Source organism: Mauremys reevesii, linkage group 17 (assembly GCF_016161935.1).
Source record: "Mauremys reevesii isolate NIE-2019 linkage group 17, ASM1616193v1, whole genome shotgun sequence".
Taxonomy (NCBI): Eukaryota; Metazoa; Chordata; order Testudines; family Geoemydidae; genus Mauremys; species Mauremys reevesii.
Window position 1 is genome coordinate 8,182,721 of NC_052639.1, and position 21,124 is coordinate 8,203,844.

The window sequence follows — 21,124 nt, forward strand, 5'->3', positions numbered from 1 at the left end:
TCTTCTCTGGGGAAAGGTTTGGGGATAATCGGCCCTGATAGCTTTGATCTCTCCCCGCAAGACATATTTTGGTCTGTTCATCATCCTTTTCCCATTCCCCACTTTAGATTTCCCCTTTCTCCGGTGCAGGGAGGACCTGTGTCTGGATTCTCTCTGTCTGCCATCAGGTGTTGGGATGGTGAGGAGAATGGGGAGAAACCCCAGCAGGAAGATACTGAGCAAGTATTACCCCATGGGACGCATTATCAGGAAGATCAAAAGGGAATGAGTCCAGGAGTTGTGCACTCCCAGTAAAGCAAAAGCCTGTGAGAATCAGCACAGGCCATCGGAAGATTTCAGTAGCCACTCAGAACTTCTCTACATGTGAGCGAATCAATCTTGGAAGGGACACACTACACATGCCATGAGTGTGGGAAAATCCTTCTGTCGAGCTCAAACCTTATCAGACATAGGAGAATCCACATTGGTGAGAAACCTTATAGATGCCATGAGTGCGGAGAAGCTTTAGTCTGCTCTTAATCCGTTATCAGACATAGGAGAATCCACACTGGAGAGAACCCTACACGTGCCTGGAGTGCGGGAAACACTTCAATCAGCGCTGAGCCTTATCAGACATCGGAGAACGCACACGGGGTGAGAAACCTTATGCAGGCCTGCACAACTTGTAGCATGGCGAGGGTCATATTACTCCAAAGAAAACAGCTGAGGACCAACACTCCCACCCCCGCCTTGCCGAATCCCCCTCAGCGCCTGCCCAGGCCCCCAAAACATAACTTCGCCCGCGCCACCTGCCCGGGTGGAAACAAACCTCCTTCCCAGCACTGCCCCATCAAAAGCTGTGGGCCAAAAAGGAAGGGGTTGTGGGGAGGTACTTTATTAAGAATTTTTCAATTAATCAAACAATTTTTTGAAATTATTTTAATGTTTTGAAGTGACTCATCCCCTGAACTAAGGGAAGGGGAAAAGGGGGACAGTTTGAAGGATTTTCTGTGGGTTATGAACTAAGGGGGAGGGAAAAGGGGGCAGAAGGGATTGATGTGACTGTCCAACACAAACACAGGGGCCATGAGGGAGCCAGGGGGCAGGGGAGGTCCCTGGACCAGGAAGGGGCAGTCAGGCAGGGCAGGTCGCACTGGCACACACACACACATCACACACACACACCCCTCCAGCTGCAGCCTCGCCCAGGCCAGGCGCCCCTCCTCGCCGGCACTTCACGGGCTCTGCCTCGTGCCCAGCACTTCCTCCCCAGTGCCCCTCCAGGCAGGGGCTGAACCCAGCAGCCCTACCTCCCGCCTCTGCCTGCAGGCCGCACAGTCTGGGAATGCAAGAAACATTTGGGATGCCCCCACATGGCTTCCTCCTATTCTGACTGGGACAACTGGCAGCAGGTCCCTCCCGATCTCGCTTTCCCTGAGTGTTCTGGGTGAGATGCAGACCAAAACTGATCCCTTCCTTTCTCCTCTGGGGAAGGTGTGGGAAAATCAGCTCCTGATAGGTTTGATCTCTCCCACACATATTTTGGTTCCTCCTTTATCCATCTCTCTCTGAGATTTCCTTTCTTTCCAGTTCCGGGAGGACCTATGTCTGATTCTCTGTGTCTCCCATCAGGTGATGTGATGGTGAGTGAGAATGAGGAGCAGAAACCCCAGCAGGAATATGCTGAGCAAGGAGAACCACAGGGAACGTTATCAGGAAGATCCAAAGGGGAACGCTTCTGGGAGTTGTGCACTCCAAGAAAGCCAATTCTTGTGAGACTCAAGAGAGGCCAAAGGAAAACTTCAGTAGCCACTCAGACCTTATAACATGCTTCAGAATCAATTTGGAAGAGACACGCTACATGTGCCATGAGTGCGAAAGCTTCAATGAGAGCTCAGCCCTTATCACACATCAGAGAATCCATGCAGGGGAGACGCCCACACATGCACTGAGTGTGGAAAAGGTTCAATAGGCGCTCAAAGCTTATCAGACATCAGAAAATCCACACTGGCGAGACGCCCACACATGCGCTGAGTGCGGGAAAAGCTTCAATGACCGCCACACCTTATCAGACATCGAGAATCCACACAGGGAGACGCCCACACATGCCGAGTGTGGGAAAAGCTTGATCGGCGCCAAACCTTATCAGACATTGTAGAATTCACACAGGTGAGATGCCCTACACGTGCACTGAGGTGGGAAAAGCTTCAGAAGCTCAACCTTATCACACACCAGAGAATCCACACAGGAGAAGCCCCACGCATGCGCTGAGTGTGGAGAAGCTCAATCGCGCCACACCTCATTACACATCGCAGAATCCACACGGGAGAGACGCGCCACATATGCTCCGAGTGTGGGAAAAGCTTCAGTGACATCTCTGCCCTGATCACCCATCAGAAAATCCACAACGGAGAGACGCCACACATGCTCTGAGTGCGGGAAAAGCTCGCTGGAGCTCATACCTGATCAGACATCAGAGAATCCACACAGGGAGAAGCCCTACACGTGCTCTGGAGTGTGGGAAAAGCTTCAGCCAGCGCCTACCCTTAACGCACATCAGAGAATCCACACACGAGTGACGCGCTACCCATGCCCTGAGTGCGGGAAAAGCTTCAGTCGGAGCTCAGACCTTAGCAGACATCAGAGAATCCACACAAGAGAAACGCCCTACACATCAGGCCTGCACAACTCATAAAGTGGCGAGGGCCATATTGCTCCAAAGAAAACAGCTGAGGGAGCTGAAACCGCCCAGCTCCACAGAAACACCCCACCCAGTGTCACTGGCCCACAGAAACACTCCCCAGCACTGCCCAGCCCCACGGAAACAAACCTCCTTTTCAGCACCGACCCGCTGAAACAGCTAAAATGAAAGGGAAGGTTGGGGGCGGGGGTGATACTTATTAAGAATTTTTCAATTAAAGCAACAATTTTAAAATTATTTTAATTTTTTTATGAATTATGTAAAATGAAAAACACCTGTTTCATTGAAAGAAAACATTTGTACTTTTCATAATTCCCTTGCAAATTTAATGAGAGATAGTACATCTCTTTTCGGCAACAAGCTTGTCGTATTCGGGGGTCATATTTGAAGTGGATATTTTCATAATGTTTTCCAAATGGTCATCAGTCAGAGAAGAACGTTGCTTGTTTTATTCATGTTCATGATGGAAAATGTTCACGATGAAAGTGCTTCCAAAAATGCTGAATGTTTTCAGTGCAACTTCGATAAGATTCTTGTATTTTTCATTGTCCAGACTTTGTAGAAGTCCCGTAGGCTGCTTTCTCTGTGCTTATTTCGCAAACTGCCGAACATGGAAATTCAGTAACCTCCAACTGCAAATCTAGTGGCACTTCCTCTGATCCACAGAAAAGGGATCTTCAATCAGCTTCAACTGGACGTCTTCTTTAGACAAAGTAAGTCTTCTGTCAGATTCTTCAATCAAAAGATTAATGTGCTTTGCATATTTTTCTCCTAATTTGGCAGGTTTGTGCTGAGGGATATGCTGTGCACAAGTGACACATTTAACCTTTGACAGCTGACTTCTGAAAAGTTTGTTTCATTTTGAAAGCTATCACTGCTGTGTACATTTGAAATAGAAGTTGATTTTTTCCCTGAAGGTGAATGTTGAGATCATTCAGGTGGCTGTAATATCACAAAAGAAAAGAGATCTTGATTCCAGGACTCATTTTCAAGCTCTGGGAATTCTACTGGCCCATTTTCTAGGAATTTTGCTACCTCCTCTTTCAAAGCAATGAAACGGCGGAGCACTTTTCCTCGACTCAACCACCTCACTTCCGTATGGTAGATCAAGTCGCTGCACTCGGCCTACCCCTTCAAGAAAGGCTCTAAATGTCCTATGTTTTAGTCCTCTAGAACGGATGTAGTTTAACATGGAAACTACCACTGACATGACATGCTCAGATTTTAAGACTTTGCTACACAAAACCTGCTGATGTAAATGCAGGATGTTTGGTTATTTGTCTCCAATAAATTCTTCAAGAATAACAACTGCACCAACATTTTTTCCACACATAGCTGGAGCACCTCAGTACAAATGGCCACCAAGCTTGTGAAATCTAATCCACTTATCATTCATGGACTTTATCACTTCACTGAGATTTTTCCGGTTGTGCACCGCCATGGAGCACATGCCAACAAGTTCTTCAGTTATTTCAAAGTTATTATCAATACTCTAATAAAAATAAGAAGTTGGGCGTGTCTTTTAAATTGGTGCTTTCATCCATAGCTAGGAGTAAAAGCAGAATTCACTGACTCTCTGCTTTAACTGATTACTTAGATTGGTAGAAATGTCAGCTATTCTTCTCTGTACAGTCATGCGTGATAGACTGACATTCTCAAATATTCCCTTTCTGACATAACTCAGATACAGCAAGCAAGATACACGTTTTTTTAAAACTCACCTGTGAAGCATTTCAGCAGCAATTTAGCCCTGGTCTACACTACGGTGTCGAACTATAGAGATCAGCCACGCCAATAGCGTAGCTGAAGTCGAACTACCTTAGTTCGAACTACTCACCCGTCCAGACGCCACGGGTCAAAGTCCGCAGCCCCCGCTCGCGGCGGTGGAGTTCCGAGTCGACGGAGCGCATTCGGAGCCCGAACTATCGCGTTTCAGATTAGACGCGATAGTTCAACCACGGTGAAGCCTAACGCCACCGCGACCCAGCGGGTAAGTATGGACCTACCCTTAGCAATTTGAAAGCTTACTTTAGTAACTGTATCATTCTCAGTATGTACGTATTTATTCGCCATTCAGTGCTGAAAACGCTGTGCTCTGATTCTCTTTTCTTTTCACTCATGGTAGCCATTATGAAACTCAAGTTTTTGTTGAATAAATTCACGCACAAGGGAAACACTCACAGTCACACACAAAGAGAAGAGATCTCTCACGGTGCATGGCCCGCTAGCAAGGCACTGATGGTATGTGGAAGCCTGTAGAGGGGGAAAGAAACAGCGCGCACAGGGTGACCAGATCACAGAAGTAAAATAGACCCACCTCCTCCCGCTTGGCCCCACCATCACACCCCTCTTCAACCCCTAGCCCCCGCTGGCTTGCTGCAGCCCTCCTAGTCAGTCCCCACCCACCACTCACCTCTTTTCACCTCCTTCCTCCTGCCAGAAACCCCATGCCCGCCCTAGAATCCCTGCTGCCTCACTGCTCGCCTCTTGCCCACTCCGTCCGCCTCCGACTCGCCGCCACCCCGACTAGCCCTGAAGTATAAAGCCTCATTCAAAGACCCAGGATCACTATATTACTGCATACCGCAGTCAATCAATGCAGTTGTAGATAAATCTCTGCATTATGCATTTTATAACTTATATCACTTTATATTGAACCTGGTAGTATGTTATAGCGGGCCCCTAAGGTAGTATAAATTAGGTAAAAATGTCTTTTTTTGCTAGAAGTAGAATAAGATCTTCCCCACTTGGTAAATCAATTGCCCTGTTGAATGAATGAGGCGACTGAGGAAGGTGTGGAAGGCAGCACCTCCAGACAGCTGCAACTCCTTGGAGAGGGGCTGAGCCAGACCAAGGATTCATATTACAAATAAGGTACAAATAATCAACAGTGCGGAGGATTCACCACAGGAACAAGCTACCAAGGAAATTGGTGGATTTGCCATTTCGATGTCATTTAATGAAGACTAGATGCCTTTCTGGAATGTTTGCCCCAAAAGTAGCTCTTGTGTCATACAGGAGACCTGTGATATGCAGGGGGTCAGATTAGATGCTCTAATGGTCTCTTCTGGCCATAAAGTCGACTAATTTCTGAAAAACTGAGTGTAGCATTGAGAGCAGCGTCTGGTGTGTTCCTGTCTAACCGGCTTGCTGCCTAGAACAAACGCTCCTTGAGTGGGGTGATCAACAGGGAGTAGCTCAAACCTCCAAAGTGCCTGGCCAGGGGCAGGACATTAGCACAGCAAGGGAGGGGTGTGGCAGTGACATCACAAAGTCCTTTTGCAGGACCTCAGACTATTGGTCAAAGGTGGTGGGGAGGTGGTGACCTCACAGAAAGATGCTGACAGGCAGGACAGGGGCGAGGGGCCAGGGAAACCTCAGAGACCCCTGTGGCTTTGCTTCAGCCAGTCTCCTTCTCCAGGTCTCTCTTTGAGGACTGAGAGCCAGGAGGAACCTCTTTCGAGTTTTCTCCTTCCCTTTTCCTGATTTTAGTAGAAAACAGCTGTCCCTGTTTAGAAGGTAAGAGCCTCCTCGAGGTTTGAAACCTGTTCAGTCTGATCCATCTGGTGACAGTTGAATCTCTAGGCATGGAAAACACGAGTTAAGGAGGCAGAATTTCATTCTGCTACTCTGGGATTTTGTCCTCAGAATCACTGGGGACATTAGGGTTTGTCTTTTTGTTTCATCTTTCCTCCATACCTTCTCTTTGTCTCTTGCTTCTTTTGTCCTTTCTCCTGTTCCCTCCCAACACCAGGAGCGAGGTGTGTGTGTGTGTGTGTGTGTGTGTGTGTGTGTGTGTGTGTGTGTGTGTGTGTTATGGAGGAGTGCTCTGCAGCTCCCATCAGGAGGTCCACCCAAAATGTGGGGTGGAAATAGTGCTCGGGCAGTGAACCCCACCAGTGACCTGACCATCCTTTGGGCTCTCTCGTGAGAACCTCAGCCTCTCGTCCTCGGTCTCTACCCTGATTGGCTGAGCAGGGGTTATTGACAGGAGGAGACTCATGTCCTTGTTGTTCTCTTTGAAGACCAAGTAAATAAGTCAGAACCAGTCATATGTTCGATGAATTTTGCTGCTTCGCTGCATTAATGGTCTCTGAGCAGTTCATGATTCTCTCTAACATTGCAGTTCTCAAATACTTGCTGAATAATTATTGTGCACTGTTGTTGGTCTGGAGCTCATCTGAGAGGACTTTATTCAGGTCATTCAATGGATGAAATTCAAGATCTGATGGTTAGTTTGAAAATCAGGGCTCTTGGGTCCTATTCCAACTCTGCCACTGACTGGCTGTGTGACCTAAGACAAGTCAATTCTCCTTTCTCAGCCTTAGCTTCTCCTCTTTCAAGTAGGATAATAATGATCCGCTCCTACCTACCTTACGGTATGTGGAGGCAGGCTGGCTCTAGGTTTTTACCTCCCAAGCAAAAAATTTTTGTCTGCCTCCCATCGCCCTGCTGCCTGAGCCCTGGGTTCTCCCCTCCCACCCCTACACCCCCTGCCTCCCAGCCCTGGGCTCTACCTCCTGACCTCACCCCTGCCACGGGCTCTACCCTCGTGACCTCACCCCTGCCACCCCAGCCCTAGGCTCTCCCCACATACACCCTGTGCTGCCCCAGCTCTTGACTCTCCCCTTCCCCTACCAGTGCTCCCACCCACACACCTCCTGCTGCCCCAGCCCTGGGCTCCTCCCACCTGCACCGTCCTTCCACCCCAGCTCTGGGTCACTGGTAACTTGCTCCCAATTTAATAGAATAGAAAAAGAGAGGATTGAATGTGTAACAGGAGTTTGGTAAATCTTGGTTATTTTATTTTTGCAACAGGCTCCTGTCCACCTCCAGTAGAATTTTCAGTCCCAATGGCAACTTACTTACCAAATGTAATACAGACTAGTCCATTCTCCCAAGTGGATGTGTGGTTCTTGTTCTTCTGCACATTATAGCCCATGGAGGCCAAGGACCTGCAAATGTGTCTTCATGTGCCTTGTTTCATTGATGAAAACATAAACTAGACACTTAGAGGATTGAACTGCTTTCATCAGAGGGACATGTTTGCTAGGTTTTTATGTATTTGCACAGGAAAATGTTGAGTGTTTCCATTTATTTCAGGCATCCCTAGTCAGTGGAGCTCCTGAACATAATGGAAATGGATATGCAATTATTTTTGTTGAAAGACTAGGCTTTTAAGGAGTACTTGGATTTGAACCAAGGACCACTTGATCTGTAGTCAAACACTCTACCACTGAGCTATACCCCCTGATAATTACATTTGCAAGTCAGTGATCTTAAGGATCTTGAAAACTGAGAGTGGAGTTTGTTTCTTCCACACCAGTGTTGCTGTCTGTGCATCCCGGAGCTATGGGGTGAGTGGAAACGCCCACAACTAGCTTGTCAGTATCAACAAAGGAGCAGCCGACATCAGGACCAACGAGACGTGCTGGTGGCCCATCAGGAAGAATCCACTCTCCCAGAGACTTCTCGGCAAGGGCACGGTACACAATGGGGCTATCTACCCGCCACGTCCCATCAAGGGTCTTTCTAGTCCCACGTCAGTGTTACCCAATTTCTAATCAGTCTTTGGCCCAGATTCCTCCCCTGAGCGGCACCAGCACATGCCTGGGCCCCTGCTAGTGTTAAATCTGCCTTGAGCTGGGACCCAGCTTGGCAAAGAGCCTGCAGCCCCTCTGTGCTGGAGGAGTGAGAGCAGCCCTGGCACTGGGCAGGGCAGCCCTGAGGAATGAACCTAATGTGCCCGTGAGGCCCTGATCCAGAATCCCTCTGCCAGGCAGCTTGTGCTGCTCGGGCGCTCTAGTCTCCGGCGAGGATTCAAAGCTTCTCTGCTCCAGGGGAACCCTGGGGGAGGGAGGCAGGGCACCTGCAGGATAAATCTTCCTGCTGGCAGAGCCCCGGTCCCCTCCTCATGGGCACAGGGCGTTGCACATGGCACCCACCACATGCACACACCCCTTGTGGGGAGAATCAGCTCTGGGATATTGGGGTCAAACCCTTCCCACCTCCTCCCTGCAAACCTTCCTGGCTTCAGTGAGGAATGGGGCGTGAGGGGCTAGTGCGGTAACAGCAGCAGCGTGGCCGTGGGCCTCGGCCGGGTGGCTGGGGCCAGTCGCCTGAGCATGAACCCAGCCGACCCCAGGAGATGGACCCGGTCACCAGCCCAACCCACCACGCGGCTGCTGCCGCTGCCCCGTTAGCGCGCGAGCTCCCACAGACCACGCTGGGGAGAGCCCCAGCTGCAGGAGAGATGCCCCTGAGTGCCTGGCAGGCCCAGCTCCTAGCTGACCTGCACTGCTGGGGGTCAGGGGCTGGGTGACAGGGGCGTTGGTTCTGGGGTGGACTGTCACTTCCCGCCAAGCCAACAGGATCACAGCAAACGAAACCAGCTTGGCCCACAGGGGAAAAGTTCAGTCCAGGGCCTGTGCATTCTGGGAGCAGGGGCGGTGCAGACAAAGGGCAGATACGGGCAGCTCTGAACACTCTGCAGAACTGCCTGTCCTGCCTCGCAGCCCCTGGTACAGGGGCTTTTCGCCATAGTTTTAATCAGGCCAATAAATTGAAACAAACCCCTGTTAAATCATTGCTCAGCCTGAGTCCTTCACCCACATTCCTTAGGGCATTGGGTGTTTCATTTCTGCCTCCATTTCCCACAGAGACACAATTTCCTTTGCACAGATCCGTGAACAGCAAACTCACTGTGTCTCTGGTCTGAGCCAGGTGTCTGATTCCAGTGAACCCTTCTCTCCTGCAATGGCGATGGTCAGACAGAGGGGACGTGGCACCTGCATCCCTGCCAGGGAGATATTGGCTCCGCTCTTTCTTTCTGCTGCTGGTGTTAGTCCATGAAACATCAAGGGTGGAATGCAAGGCTGAGTTCATGCACCAGCCCCTCAGTGCCCCAGAGAAATCCTGCCCCTGCTATTGGAATGATGTGCTGAGATTTGAATGGGAAAGGGACTGTCTGAATTGTCAGAGTGGGGAATGAACAACAATCTACAGCAATGTCGTTCACACAAACACACTCTCATCCTGCTCCAGCCGGAAGGGAAATGGGCAGGAATGCTCTCTGTTCACCCAAGGACACACTTACACAGATGCGCAGCCGTGAGTGTGCTGGGGAAGCTGGTCTGGGCAAACAATTTGAAGTGACAATTCAGTGAGAACAGAATCATCATGTAGGGACATGGGTGTATGTCAAGTAGTTGTGGCCGAGTGGTTAAGGCGCTTGGACTAGAAATCCTTTGGGGTCTCCTGCGCAGGTTCAAATCCTGCCAACTATGCAAGCACTGCGCTGCTGTTATTATTACCCTAGTCTTAGTGCCTGAGCATCCACAGTGCAAACTGCAGCCAGATCTACTTTCACTCTGTCTACACTTAAAATGCTGCTGTGGCACTGCTATAGCACTTTGGAGTAGACAGTGACTGGAGGGGTTTTCCCATCCCTGTAATAGCTGCATTGACAGAACAATTCTTCCCTTTTCTTTAGCACTATCTAATCCGGGCTTAGGTCACCTTAATTCTATGGGTTTGGGGGGAGGGGGATCTGCACCCTGAGAGACGTCGCTCTGCCAGTGAAGTACCCAGTGTACACCAGCCCTTAGATCCTCTTGGTATTTCAATGCAGGCACTGACCTGTGAGAGGAAAACATCAGCTCACAAACACACAGACTGAATTCTACATTTAATCTCGCTGCACTTTCCAAAAGTCACGAAATTCAATTCATTCTTGCTAGGACAGAGAAAAATAAGTGACACTAAGTTTTTGGCTTGGTTAAATAAAACTAAGTGTTTAATTAATATAGTAAAAATCGTCCTGATTCCTCTAACTAACTCCATCGCGTGAAATAGAACAGAGACAAATCTTGTCAGTGATGACTAATTTCGCAAATGATCTTCCCATTATTAATTGGAGGTCTGGGCATCTCCAGTGTCATTGCTCTGCATTCACCTTCCCCTAGAATTGTTCTCGGACATTCACCTTCCTCTGCAGCATGGGGTTTAATCACTTGCTGAAGAATTCCTGCACCTTGAGGGCTTTAAGCCACGAGTTGAGAACTTCAGTAACACAGACATAGGTTAGGGTTTGTTCCCATTCAATGTTGTTGTGGGACATTCCCAGGCCTGGAAATGTACCAACCACAGAATTTGAAGAGCAAACCTGGCTCCCGCACCAGGTGGGATTTGAGTGTTTGTCCCTGTCACTTAGTCTTTGTCAATAGTACAGACGCCAGGGGCAGGACTCCAGGCTCTGCTTGTGGGATCCTTGCCCAGGCGCTGGGGTGGGGGGGCGGTGGAGAAAGAATTGTAGATTCTGACCTGCACTCTGGAGAGGAGGTAATAAGTGAAGGGGGCATTTTTGACTGCTCCTGCCTCAGTGTCCCCAGGGCTGGAATTCTACATTCCACGGGCAATAAGGGGGTGATGCCATTTGGTTAATGAAAACCAGTGATCCATGTGTAGGTTTGAACTCACAACCTTAGCATAGTCTCCTCCCAGCACTGCTGTATAAGTACTGTGCACTAACCAATTCGCGCCACTGGAGCACCTTTTAATTATGGTTTTCCGAGACCCCTAGGTTGATACAGGCAAGGAGTGATCCTAAAGACTTCACAGTGCAGCTGAGAGCAGGGGTTAAGAGCAGGTAGCAACAAGTGTTGTACCTTGTGGGTGGATTCTTCTTAATGGTTCCAGGCCCCATTTCACCCTTTTGTTCTTCCCTGTGTAATAACAGAGCTGGTTAAGACTCAATGGAGAGTCTTGCTGCAGACCAACAGAGCTGAAATCACTGATAAGCAGCTCCTAAGCACTAGTCCTGCTTTGGGACAGTGTCTCTCATGCAAGAAACTGCCCAGTCTGCGCTCGCAGTGAGGCTCCTCACTAACAGCTGAAATCAGGGAGAGCTGTGTGAGTGCAGGGCCCCAGGGGGCCGGAACAGGGGAACAACACCCCAGGACTTTAAAATGAGGGCCTGCCTTGCCACTTTCTAATGACCATATGGCGAGTGAGGGGGAGGGATGAGAGCAGTGAGCGGAGGCGGGGTCTTGGGGAAGAGGCAGCGTAAGACTGGGTCCTTGGGAATAAGGGGTGGGCAGGGGCGTACCTCGAGTGGAAGGGGTGGGGGCTACTGTTTGGGCTCTGGTGGCCGCTACTTTAGGAGCCTGTTCCGTCTCTGGTGGGACCACAAGACGCCCCAGAGCAGAGGGTGGCCAGCAGAGCGGTGACAGGGTGGAACGGCAAGTGGCCGGCAATGTGGGCCAGACAGCCGGAGGAGAAAGGGGCTTTCCCGGGAGGTGAGAGGTGAACTCTGGGTTTTCACTGACCCCAGGACAGCAGCTGTGGGTGAGGTGCAGTGAAGGGAGGGGCACATCCACAGAGCTTCTGGGGTCTGGACGAGAGCCCGAGGCAAAGGCCACTGCCCAGCCGCACTGTGGGGTGTTTGCTCATAGTGTTGTGTTATGATTGTGGTGTTTTCCCCAAGTTAATACAAGGTGATTTTCCTCCTTTTCTTAAAGTTTCTTTTCTACACTCAGTGGTTGTGAGTGGGGAAAGTATCGCTCTTAGAGGCACCCAGTGGCCAGGTTAGTTTCCCCAGGTTATTGGGTGGGGGCTTAAGCAGACTGTGTGTTGTATTGTTGAAGAGGATCCCCAAGCACCCAAACAGGGAATTGTAACTTCAACCTTCAGAGTAAGAGCCAGAGGTGCTGCCAGCTGAGCTTAGCCAGGCTGCTCTAAATGTATTAACCCCTTTCACCGCAAGAGCAAACACCGGGTACTTCTGTGCTTCTCAGCAGCTGGGAAAGCCTCTTGGGGAAATGTCTCCTGCCCCACCACCAAAAGGAGCCCATTGAGTGGGAACGGTTGAGGCCCCACCTGCTTTCCAACCACCTTTGTGATGCTGGCCGCAGAACTAATGCTGGTCTGTGAGTGGCCTTCAGTGGGTGTTCGCATGGCAGGGAGCAGCCTGGTTGGGTGTCTCTGTGGCTGTCTGCTGGCCACACATAGGCATGGTTCTCCCTCCTCTGGCCCTGCCTCCAGTTGCTCTGTGGCTTTTTAAGCCTGCCCTGGAGTGCTGTCAGCACCAGCCACCTCTGCCCCCAGGTGCCCAGAGGAGGAGAGGTGTGTTGGGCTCCCGCCTGGGACTCCTGCCTCCTCCTGCCTAGCTCCTGACTATGAAGCCTGGCCCTGGCCCTCCTTCCTTTAAATGCCATGTGGGCAAGAGGAAGAGTGTGGCAGCTGGAGGTACAGGGACCAAAGATGTGGACATCAGGTGAAGCAGCGAGAAACAACCATCCGGTCAACCCGCAGGACTCTCTAGCCAGACTGTTAAGTTCTAGGACCCCAACCTATAGCCGCCCATTGAACCAGCCAGACCAAAGACCTGTCTCCAGTGGGCATCAGTCAGGGCTGTCTCCTGCAATTTTGCTGCCCCCAGTGGCGAAAAAAAAGGCTGCGATCAGCGGCACTTCGGTGGCAGCTCTACCACCGACACTTCATTCTTCACGGGTGATTCAGCAGCAGGGACCTGCTGCTGAATTGCCGCCGAAGAGCCAGACATGCCCCTCTCCATTGGCAGTCCCAAGCACCTGCTGCTGCGCTGGTGCCGGCCCTGGCCTCAGTCACCCAGCAGGAGGGGAGCGGGGGGAACCTTACTCTAGTTCACCAAGAGAGAGGGTAGTCAAGCACATTGAGCTCTGAGGCTTTGCAGCAAACCAACCAAGAGGTCCACTAAGATTTGAATCCAGATTGCAGGATTCAGAGTCCAGAGTGCTGCCCATTACACCATGGGACCTGCTGCAGGGCCCTTTCTGACCCCAGGACTCTCAGCTGGCTGGTTTGCACTCTGCACTTATTGCTTCCCACCAGCAGCTTCCTCTCGCGGGACTCTCTCTCCTCCTCCAGCGACTGTGGTCCTGTCTCACTGGATCCCCGGGTCCTGGCCCTGAGTCCCCGCATCCCCCTGCTTTGTCTCCATTCCCTGCAGGCTGCAAAAATGTCAGGGGAGGCCACCCCCTCCCTTCACTCGGTGCTCCCACTCATATCGGCCAGCTGCAGCCTCATCTCCTGGAACTCGGGCAGCTGTCGCTTGATCCGTCCGTACAGTCACACGCTGACCGGCCCTGCCTGGATGCTCTTGTGGAAATCCCACAGGCGACACTGCAGACTTTTGCACTGTTGGCTTTAATGTTGTGGTGTTTCCCCAGCCGCCGGAACAAAGCCGCCAACTCCTCCCTCACCGACTCCCACCAATCCCCCTGGTAACCACAGAACCCTCTGATGCTTTCCTGTTCTGCCAACACTGCCAGGCCTCACCCCCTGCTCCTTTATCTTGCAAGCTCTGGATGTTCAGCTTCCAATGTCCTCTCGCCCTGGGTCAGGACAGGTGGTTCCAGCACCAGCGCCCCAAGCTGCGTGTCTGTGGCAGCAACCTGCAGGGGGCGGGCTGCTGGTCGCTGTGAGGTCGGGTAGTCAGGCAGCTCGCGGCGTGCCTGCGGGAGGTCTACTGTCCTGCAGCTTCAGCGGCAATTTGGCAGCAGGTACACCGAAGGCGCGGGACTGGCAGACCTCCCAAGCACACATGCCGCCAAATCTGCATTACCAGAGGATCTCCACAGGCATGCTGCTGAATCCGCCTTGCCAGCAGACCTCCTCCCTCAGGCATGCCACTGAACCTGCATTACCAGAGGGACCTCTCAGGCATGCTGCTGAATCTGCGCTACCAGAGGACCTCCTCAGGCATGCCGCTGAATCTGCGTTACCAGAGGACTCCTGCAGACATGCCGCTCAATCTGCGTTACCAGAGGACCTCCCACAGGCATGCCGCCGAAGGCCTGACTGCTGTTCTTGGGGTGGCAAAATACATAGAGCTGCCTCTGGTCAGGAATTGCCCACATTGAGCACACGGTGAGAGCTGGCGTGATCCGAACAGTCCATTGGCACCACCCTGCACTGGGCTGTCGACGTGGCTCTCCTTCACGGAAATCCGGTCAATGTGACTCCTGGCCTGTCCCTGCAGAAAGGTGTATCCTCTGCAGCTGGTGTGTGAGCTCCTCTAACCTCACTACAGACCTGTGCCAGGTAGTGCTCATTGCACAAACATTTCCTCTGACAGTTGGGAAAACGGGACCAGTGGTCCTCAGGCCAGCTGACACAATTAAAATCCCCTGCCCAGACCAAACATCAGGGTTGTTCCAGAGGAAGGGAGCTAGTCCCTTCCATTGATCTTCCTGTTCACGCCTTAACAGGGAACCTATACACACTTTCCACAGAGCACAAAAATCTACCAGTAATACCCTCCAGCACCTTCTGTGAAAAAAACAAGACTACAACCCCATGGTTCTTCCCTGCCAGGAGGACCAGAGAGATGAGCCCTTCCTCCAATCACCTCTGCCCATCACACTGCCCTAAAGTCATGAATGCGTGCATTTCCTGAACACCCACCATACCTACAAGGCACTGGGCATCAAGCGCCTCCTCCTAGGCCCCCAAACCCCTGCCATCTTCCACATGGCCACTTTCTTACAGATGCCCTTCCCTGGTACTGCCCTTTGCTCAACTGCCAGAGGAGTTTTCATCCCCAATCCCTGCCTAGCAGCCCTCTGGCACCATTCCTGGAGGGCTGCCTTTGCCTCACTCTTTTCCTGGAGATATTGAGAAAGACAGCCTCATCCTTAGCGCCAGGTGGGCCAACCAGCAGAAGAAGCCCACACTATCTTTCCTACTGCAGAGCCCAAGCTCAGGGACTCACCTTGGGTGCAGGGACTGCTGTGCTCCCAGAAAACAGCCGGCACTGCACAAAGAGGGATCAAAAGGGCCCGCCAGCAAAGCCTGGGATTGAAACCAGGACTTTAGATCTTCAGTCTAACACTCTCCCAACTGAGTTACTTTGGCAGCCATAGAGCAGCATTTTTGGCCTGTTGATTCTCTGCCTGGATGTTTTTTGCAGCAGTTGCACACAAAAAAAGGACGCCATTGTGAGCAGCCCTTGAAGGCAAGAGAGTCTTTGCCCGCCTTGCTCAGCTTCTGGACTTGCTTCCTCACCCTATCTCTGCCTGAGTTCCGCTGACCTGGTGGCAGAAGAGGATCAGGGCCAGTGGCAGGGGCAGCCCAGAGTCTCCAGCACGCCAAGTGCGTGCTTGGGGCGGCAAGCTTCGGGGCGCCTGCTGGCGCCACAGGGCGACAGGCAGGCTGCCTCCACAGGTGGCGTGCCTGCGGGGGTCCGCTGGTCCCGCAGTTTTGGCGGACCTCCCACGGGCATGCCTCCAAAGTCATGACCAGCAGACAAGCCACCGAAGGCAGCCTGCCTGCCATGCTTGGGGCAAAATGCCTAGAGCCGCCTCTGGGCCAGTGGACCGTGGGCAGGAAGTTGAGCTGGACCCTGAGCTAGACTAGCTAACTGTTGGCTGCATGAGAGACACTGTCCCAAAGCAGGACTAATGCTTAGAGCTGGATCGTGCGATTTCCAGATCTGTTGGTCTGCAGCAAGACTTCCATTGAGTCTGTTCAGCCTGTTAGTTTACACAGGAAGAACAGCACAAATGGGGCCTGGAACCCTTAAGAATCCACCCTTAACCGAGTACAACACTTGTCGCTACTCGTTTCAGCCCCACTGAGAATGTTTTGGGGTCACTCCTTGCCTGTATCAGCCTAGGGGGTCTCAGAAAATCACAATTAACAGGTGCTCCAGTGGCGCAATTTGTTAGCGCACAGTACTTATAGGGCAGTGCTGAGAAAAGCTATGCTGAAGTTGTGAGTTCAAACCTTATCTGGAGCACTGGTTTTCATTAACCAAGTGACATCACTCCCTCATTTGACTCTGTGGAATGTGGAATTCCAGCCCTGGGACACTGAGGAGGGGAGGAGGCAGAAATGCCCCCTTCACTTATTAGCTTCTCTCCAGAGCACAGGTCAGAATCTACAATCCTTTCTCCCGCCCAGCCCCTGTGCCAGGATCCCTCAAGCAGAGCCTGGAGTCCTGCCCCTGGCGTCTGTACTATTGACACAGACTAAGTGACAGGGACAAAACACTCAAATCCCGCCTGGTGCGGGGAGCCAGGTTTGCTCTTCAAATTCTGTCATTGGTACATTTGCAGGCCTGGGAATGTCCCACAACCGCATTGAATGGGAAGCTGCCTGCAGAACAGTTACACTGCACAGAGCTCCTGTGGAGGAGGGGTGGGAATTAGTAACATTTTGAGGATCGTTTAGGAAATGAGCCTTTGCTGACAAGGTTTGTCTCTGTTCATATTTCACCTTCAGGTGTTATGCTGAGGGATCTTTAGTGTATTTTTGGGAGGGGAGGTTAATAACTATCTCCTCAACTTTATTTACTCATCTTAAAAATTGGTGTCACTTGATTTTTGCATCTCCCTATGAAAATACAACTGACAAGTGTGGATTTCTACAGGGGGTCATGATGTTATAGTTGGGGGATTCAGTCTCTGTACTTCTGTGGGGGGGGTTGCTTTTTTACAGCTGCCTCATGGCCAGGCACACTGGGGTGTTAGCTGCACCCACTGTCCTTGCCAGGGGCCCCTGCTGAACCCTGGGCGGCTGCACTGCCATGCTGGGGTGACTCTGCAGGGGGAGAAACTGCTATGGAGCAATGTAGAGCAGGTGCAGGAAGGAGCCGGGGTCACTATTCACATTCTGAACTGCACAATTTTCCAAATTTGGGACTAGATTCATAGATTCATAGACTTAAGGTCAGAAGGGACCATTATGATCATCTAGTCTCACCTCCTGCACAATGCAGGCCACAGAATCTCACCCACCCACTCCTGTAACAAACCCCTGCCCTATGTCTGAGTTATTGAAGTCCTCAAATTGTGGCTTAAAGACCTCAAGGTGCAGGGAATCCTCAACAAGTGACCCCGTGCCCCATGCCACAGAGGAAGTCGAATGTCCGAGAACAATTCCAGGGAAGGTGAATGCAGAGCAATGACACTGGAGATGCCCAGACCTCCAATGGGGGCAGCGTGGAAATTAGTAATGGGAAGATCATTTGTGAAATTAGTCGTCACTGACAAGATTTGTCTCTGTTCCTATTTCACGCTGTGGTGTTAGTTAGAGGAATCAGGACAGATTTTTACTATATTAATTAAACACTTAATTTTATTTAATCAAGCCCAAAACTTTATTTAACCAAGACAAAAACTTAGTGTCACTTATTTTTTCTCTGGCCTAGCAAGAATGAATTGAATGTTGTGACTTTCTGGAAAGTGCAGCGAGATTAAATGTGGGGAATTCAGTCTCTGTGTTTGTGAGCTGATGTTTTCCTCTCACAGGTCAGTGCCTGCATTGAAATACCCAGAGGATCTAAGGGCTGGTGTACGCTGGGCACTGAACTGGCAGAGCGACGTCTCTCAGGGTGTGACCCACCCCCAAACCCATAGGGTTAAGGTGACCTAAGCCCGGGTTAGATAGTGCTAATTAAAAGGAAGAATTGTTCTGTCTATGTAGACATTACACAGATGGGAAAACCCCACCAGTTACTGTCTACTCCAAAGTGCTATAGCAGTGCCACAGCAGCATTTTAAGTGTAGACAGAGTGAAAATAGATCTGGCTCCAGTTTGCACTCTGAATGCTCAGGAACTAAGTCTATAGTAATAACAACAACAACACAGTGCTTTCGTAGTTGGCAGGATTTGAACCTGCGCAGGGAGACCCCAATGGATTTCTAGCCCATCGCCTTAACCACTGGCCACAACTACTTGATGTAGACTGATATCATTACATGATGATTCTGTTCTCACTGAATTGTCACTTCAAATTGCTCAGACCAGCTTCCCCAACACACTCACGGCTGCACATCAGTGTAAGTGTGTCCTTGGGTGAACAGCGAGAATTCCTGCCCATTTCCCTTCTGGCTGGAGCAGGATGAGAGTGTGTTTGTGTGAACGACATTTCTGTAGATTGTTGTTCATTCCCCACTCTGACAATTCAGACAGTCCCTTTTCTAGTCAAATCTCCAGCACATCGTTCCAATAGCAGGGGGCAGGATTTCTCTGGGGCACTGAAATATTTCTGGGGGCTGGTGCGTGAACTCAGCCTTGCATTCCACCCTTGATGTTTCATGGACTAACAACAGCAGCAGAAAGAAAGAGCCGAGCCAATATCTCCCTGGCAGGGATGCAGGTGCTACGTCCCCTCTGTCTGACCATCGCCACTGCAGGAGAGAAGGGTTCACTGGAATCGAATGTCCTGGCTCAGACCAGAGACACAGGGAGGTTTTGCTGTTCATGGATCTGTGCAAAGGAAATTGTTTCTCAGTGTGAAATTGAGGCAGGAAATGAAACATCCACATGGTGGCCCAATGCTCTAGGGAATGTGGATGAAGGACTCGGGCTGAGAAATTATTTAACGGGTTTGTATCAATTTATTGCCCCGATTAAAATCTATGGCTAAAAGGCAGCCACTGTTGTTAGTACTTGTACCGGTGTAGGGACACCCCAGTGGGTGTCAAGTCCATTGCCTTCACCAGGGGCAGTCAATTATTTTATCAAGGTACAAATTTCTTGGCGAAGGCCTAGACTCCAGAGAAAACAATACACTGCTGATAAGAAGAAGTACATCAAAAGATTTTGCAGCCACCATGGGCATAACTATGATGTGTCGTGTTTCACTCTTTATACCTGGCGCCACCTCCTTTCCCTTTAGCCTTGTAGTTGACCAAGGGCAAAGCTGAACATCTCCTCAGATACCAGGGAGTGTTTATGTCCATTCCTGCGAGCTACACAGGGGTTTGATGTTGCTGCTTTCAGTCCTCTGGCTCTGCCGGGATAAGGAACAATTCAGGCTGTCACTGAACTGAAGGAGGAAGATCAGTTTTTGACAGGCAGAGGGACGCCTCCTCTTAAAGGTGTTTGTCTGGCTGGCAGTCCTGGTTCCCAGGTCTCGCCCGTGGGGCTCCAGCAGTTTTGACCGGGTCACTCCTTGGCCACACCGGCTGCCCCAGGCGCTTCCCCAGGGGCTCCGACAGTGCAGCGGAGCTGAGCAGCATCTGCCTGCTCGCTCCAGTGGCTGCCGGCCCCTCCCCATGGCAGGGCAGGGTGGGTCTGTGCCTCCGCGCACTGCCCCCGCCCCGAGCCCCTGCAGCCAATGGGACGCTGTGGGGGTGATGCCTGGGGGCAGCAGAACATGGAGGCCCCCCAGCCTGCCCTGCCTTGGAGCCCCAGGTAAGCGCCACACCCCTGACTCCCTCCGAGAGCCTGCACCACCATCCCCTCCCCACATACCCCCTCCTCCCCGCAAACTCCCTCCCAGAGCCTGCACCCCGGTCCACACACACCTGACCCCAACTCCCTCCCACAGCCTGTGCCCCCTCCCTCCACACAAACCCTCCCGCCCACCCTAATCTCCCTCCCAGAGCCTGCACCCCCACCCCTCCTCCTATTCCCCCTACTTCCTATCCCAGCCCAGAGCCTGCACCCAGCACCCAAACTCCCAGAGCCGTACAAGGAATTTTTGTGCCCAAGGCAAGGGCCGGCTCCAGGCTCTTTGGCAGCGGGTCCTTGAGTTCCTGTCAGAGGGAAGGACCTGCCACTGAATTGCCACCGCCGCTTCATTTGTTCTTCGGTGGCAATTCAGCAGCGGGTCCCTGAGTCCCTCTCGGAGAGAAGGACCCACTGCCGAATTGCTGCCGAAGAAGTGGCAGTGGTAGAGCTGCCGCCGAAGCGCCGCTGATCGTGGTAGAGCTGCGCCCCTTCACTTTGCACGCCCGAGGCAAGTGCCTCACTCGCCTCACCCTTGTTACAGCGCTGCAAACTCCATCCCAGAGCCTGCCCCCCAGAACCCCTCCCCCACCCAAACTCCCTCCCAGAGATCAGCCTCTCACCCCTTCTGCACCCAAACTCCCCCCAGAGCCTGCACCCCTCCTGCACCCCAATCCCCAGCCCAGGGCCTGCACCCTAGACCTCCTCTCCCCTCCCAAACTCCCTCCCAGAGCCTTAGGCAGGTTGGGGAATGGAGTTTTGGGGATGGGTTCTGGGCGGTATGAGTGACATTATTGGCCCACTGGGAGGACTGGAGGACTGGCCCTGGCCCTAAGGTAAATTGAGGTTGAGACCCTGCTTTAAGGGATTGGAGCAACGCTGGAGAGACTGACGGGCAGGGAGCTGGGGAGCTGTGTGTGCTCCAAGGAGAGTTGTTGTTGTGCTCTGGTGACACAGAGCGGGGGTGGGGAGTTTGTAAGCTGTGGTGTTTGTACAGAGATAAAGTTTACTAACCTCCTGGTTAAAAACTGTTCCTGCTGTGGGCTATACAGGACACTCTTTGTTGAGAGTAGAGCTCAGTGGGTGAATGTTTCCCTGCAGGGTAATAGATTCCTAGTTCCAATCCAAGTGATTCCCTTAAAAAGCTTTTTCAAATGAAAATCGATTTCCAGACCCATCTCCAGTATGTTCAGGAGTTCGCTGAATGGGGGCAGGGGGCTTGAAATG

At 51.6% G+C, this 21,124-nt stretch overlaps 1 non-coding gene across 1 annotated transcript; it reads right to left on the reverse strand.

Annotated features, from left to right (window-relative positions):
* Positions 1–7,859: 7,859 nt before the first annotated feature.
* TRNAC-ACA lies at positions 7,860–7,931 on the reverse strand. Its single transcript has one exon. It is a non-coding gene; the product is annotated as a tRNA-Cys (tRNA).
* Between the last annotated feature and the right edge of the window lie 13,193 nt (positions 7,932–21,124).